Here is a 4,970-nt window from a genome sequence, read left to right as displayed (position 1 = left end):
AACGCCTCCTGGAGAACCAGCTTTTCATAAAAGCAGAGAAGTGTGAATTCCATCGCTTCACCATCCCCTTCCTGGGTTACATCATCGTTGCAGGGAGTGTACAGATGGATCCCGGGAAGGTGAGAGCGGTGGTGGATTGGTCCCAGATAACCGGATGTTTGTTCTTGACGCTGTCCACTCCCCGGTCCTGGAGTGGGCCCACTCCTCCAAGCTTGCCTGCCACCCGGGCTCCCGTTGGACCCTGGCCTTGGTGCAACAACGCTTTTGGTGGCCTACCATGGTTCCTGGCGTCGCCACATGCACGATCTGTGCGCAGAATAAGACTCCCGGAAAGCTCCGGCTGGTCTCCTTCAACCTGTTCCTCACCGTCCCTGTTCTCACATATCCTTTGTCACGGGTCTCCCCCGTCTGATGGCAACACCGCCATCCTGACAGTAGTGGACCAGTTTTCCAAAGCCGCCCACTTCATTCCTCTCCCCAAGCTACCCTTTGCCAAAGAGACGGCCCAGCTCATGGTGCAGCATGTTTTCCGGATCCATGGACTCCCAGTGGACATGGTCTCCGACCGGGGTCCTCAGTTCTCGTCCCGGTTCTGGAAGGCGTTCTGCACACTCATTGGGTCATCGGCCAGCCTGTCCTCCGGGTTCCACCCCCTGTCCAAAGGCTAGTCGGAGCGAGCCAACCAAGAACTGGAGACGACTCTTCGCTGCCTGGTCACCGCCAACCTCACCACCTGGAACCAGCAACTAGTGTGGGTTGAATGTGCCCGCCACACCCTTCCTTGCTCTGCCATGGGTCTCTCGCCCTTTGAGTGTTCCCTGGTTTATAAGCCCCCGCTCTTCCTGGAGCAAGAGGTCGGCATACCTTCAGTCAAGATGTTTGTCCGCTGCTGTCGTCGTACCTGGAAGAGAGCCCTCTTCTCAAGACCACCTCCAGGTATCGACGACAAGCGGACCGCCACCGGACACCGGCTCCCCGGTATCGTCTCGGGCAGAAGGTATGGCCGTCCACCTGAGATCTGCCCCTCTGGGTGGAGTCCCGCAAACTTTCTCCCTGGTTTATCAGCCCTTTCCCCATCTCCAAGATCATTAGCCCCTCTGCTGTTCGTCTTCTGTTGCCTGGTACCCTCCGTATACATCCCACTTTTCATGTGTCTAGGATCAAACCCATGTCTCACAGCCCTTTGTCTCCTGTTTCCATCTGTCTGTATCTGGGTCTTCTCCTGAAACATGATAGTTAAGGGTTAGGGTTTAGGGTAGGAGGGGGATAGGGTTAGGCTCTAGGGTAGGGACGTCCCAAGGATCCCAGATAATACTAACCATTTAGGCATAGCAATGGAGGACCACACTGAGTGCACAAAACATTAGGAACACCTTCCTAATAATGAGCTGCACCCCCGTTTGCCCTCAGAACAGACTCAATTCGTCAGAGCATGGACTCTACAAGGTGTCAAAAGCGTTCCACAGGGATGCTAGCCAATGTTGACTCCAATGCTTCCCACAGCTATGTCAAGTTGACTGGATGTCCTTTGGGTGGTGGGCCATTCTTTATACACACGGGAAACTGTTGAGTGTGAAAAACCCAGCAGCGTTGCAGTTCTGGACGCACTCAAACTGGTGCATCTGGCACCTACTACCATACCTCGTTCAAAGTTACCTAAATCTTTTGTCTTGCCCATTCACCCTCTGAATGGCATACATACACAATGCATGTCTCAATTGTATCAAGGCTTAAAAATCCTTATTTTTTATCCTGTCTCCTCCCCTTCATCTATACTGATTGAAGTGGATTTAACAAGTGACATCAAAAAGGGATAATAACTTTCGCCTGGATTCACCTGATCAGTCTATGTCTGGTGTTCATAATATTTCTGTACACTGAGTGCATTCAGTCTTCTCCAAGGACATTTTCGAGTGGGAAAAAGAGTCAAGAAATTGACCCTGCCATAGAGCAATGTTTCCAAACTCCAGTAGCCCTAACAGCACACATTTGTATTGTAACCCTGGACAAGCACAACTGATTCAACTTGTCAACTAATCAAGCCCTCAATGAGTTGAATCAGGTGAGTTTGTCTGGGGGCACGACAACAATCTGTGCTGTTGGGGGTACTGGAGGACTGGAGTTGGGAAACACTGCCCCTAGAGGATCTTGGAAGTGCACACAAGCCAGTACAAGACAGCTCCCATGAAGTGGGATAATTAGACAGGACACCAGGCTTGTTGAACCTTCAACCTCTGTGCTAGAACCTTACTAAGCTAAAGCACCCCAGCTATCATATAAAGAAATCATAAAGAAAAGGCTCACTGAATAAAACGTGTCTCCTGGCCACAGTGAGATTCTCTTTATGTAGTGTGAATATGCTTCCTGCTCAGTAGACCATTGTTCACACCCCTCACCAAAGTTGTTATAATAACAGAATGGACCTAGCCCCTTCACAGATCGAAAGGATGAAACAAACCTTGTGACCCATTGAACATGACATATCGGACAATAAGGGACTACCTCTAGTCCTCCAATTCCACAGGTACAAGATGAATAGTGGTTATGGGTCTCCCTCTTCCAAATAGATATGACCCCATACATCACTCGAAGCCAGTTCCACTGCTTTCTTTCATTGTTCCCCTCTAATCACAGACTGATTTAGACCTGGGACACCAGGTTGGTGCAATTAAGTATCAAGTAGAACAAAAAAAACTTCCAACTCCAGATCTCATAGGGTAAGAGTTTATTACCCCTGCCATACATGGTCAACAAGAAACTGAAAAGACTTGAGACTTAAGTTGTGTAACACAAGGGAATATGACTATGTTTTCTGCACGTGAGAACAAATTCCCACACCATCTGTCTTGTATATTATAGATGCCGTATCTTAATTTGATCATCCTGTTGCAGGTATTTTCCATTTACAGCAGGAAATGCAAACTTGTAGCATATTCAAAGTTTAAAAGGTGTCCAAAGATTGTAATTTCCACTTTAAATTTCAGACCTGATTTGCTCAACAAATTTTTGTTCGGCCCCTACAAAAAAAATGCCCAATAATGATAATTTACATAATTCTCATTTCCAGTTGATTATTTTCCTGCTATGAGAAACTGGTTCAAATTAAGATACAGCATCTGTGCTGCATATAGAAATTCCTTTTATTCTCTTTCTACATCAGAAATGTGTCATTGAACTGTTCTCAAACTCAAAAGTATCCCCTCAAAAAGCACGCACTTACAAGATGTCCATCTCAGAGTATTCAGATAACACATATTACAACATGAAAAAACTGCATCCATCAGTAGAAAGCTGTGAACACAGGTACATTTTATTTTAAAGAATATTAGAGTTGCCGGTGTTACAAAAGGATTTACAATGATAACACAGAGAAATCTTGAAGTAACAAAACATGGAGTCAGTTATAATAAATCGGTAGTACTGAATGGGAACATTCCCTGGAATATTTTTAAATATATAGAGTTCTAGATATACAGCAGCTTCAGGGTCAATTCCTTTCCCAAAGATGTTTCCACTTTTATTTTATTTCTAAAGAAAACAAGGCATCCAGTGGTAAATAAAATGTTTACAAAGTTAAGGTGCAATACCGACAATGCCAGAAGATATTTTACATCTAATATACAACACCTTTTCAGATGCAGATAAAGAAAAAATAAAGTGTACACAGTTATTATTTTAGTCAGAGTAGACTATCCAGCTAAAGGGGGGAAAAAGTAAATAAATCTGGTCCTCGGTTACACCCAACAGTTTCATTAATTTCAGATGAACATTTTAGGCCAAACAGTTCTCTAGCTATAAAACTTTGTACAATTCACACATTTATCAATAAAGACCAATGAGACAGTTCTAACTGTTGGTCACGGTAGCCATTTGTTCTGACACAAATAAAGTAAAACCAAAAAGTATTAAAGGGGAAAGTATACCTTACATTTATAATCCATAAAATAATATCTGATCATATGGATATAATCCAGAGAAAGATAATATACAAGTGATGTCATTTACAATTTCTAATTAAAGGTCCAAATGCAGAGCAAACAGCCATACCAAAGATACCCATTATTTCCATAAAAAGATTTATATGAAAACGTGACCTCCTACAGCCCAGAAACATGAAAAGCACACCGATAATAATTTAATAATTACAAACATCTATTACTAACGTCTATGGTCAAAAGCCTTTTCAACAGAAGAGTGAATGAAGAAGGACCATAGAAAGATATAGCTAGGACTTGGCTCATTTCCAAATCAATCTATTACAACTTGTTACTCAAGATATATTAGGACATCTACCAAGTTGCCAAGAGCCTTGGCACATGAATGTTGTTAATCAACAACCATATCGTCTGAAGATTCCATTTAGCCTGGTCCCAGATCTGTTTATGCTGTCTTGCCAACTGCATTGTAGTCATTGTCAAGGCAAACATGACAAATTCCATAAGGAGTTGGCAATGGAGTAGAAACAGACAGGCACCCAGGCTAGATTACATTTGCATTACTAAAAAAGGGATTTGTGTATGAAAATGTGCACTAAACCTACAATAGCAGTAATTTGGAAAGGCTGCATGGTCACAATTATAAATGTATTTAACAATGACTTCTCAGTTAATTTCATAACAAAATCACCTTTAAGTTGCACACAAATGAAAGTGATAAAACGTGTCACTCCTAGAACATATTAAACACCTAAACAGTGTTGCAAGGCAGGCAGTGTATGGGAAGCTAATCTCTAACTGTACCATAGTATCTAATAAAACATGGTACTGATTATAGCACAAAAAGACTTATACCTAGAGCACTCCATAACCTTTGGCTCCAAGAAGGGTCAACTGAAGTGGATGACGCTGTTAGAGAGAGGGGGATAGAAAAGTCCTGGCCAGGGTTGGGGTCAATTCCATTTCGAATTGACAATGTAAAAGGTTTGACTCGAACCCTGGTCCTGGCCAGTCATGGGTTCCTTCATTTGGACT

This window comes from Salvelinus sp. IW2-2015, linkage group LG36 (assembly GCF_002910315.2).
Source record: "Salvelinus sp. IW2-2015 linkage group LG36, ASM291031v2, whole genome shotgun sequence".
Taxonomy (NCBI): domain Eukaryota; kingdom Metazoa; phylum Chordata; class Actinopteri; order Salmoniformes; family Salmonidae; genus Salvelinus; species Salvelinus sp. IW2-2015.
This window is presented reverse-complemented; position numbering follows the sequence as displayed.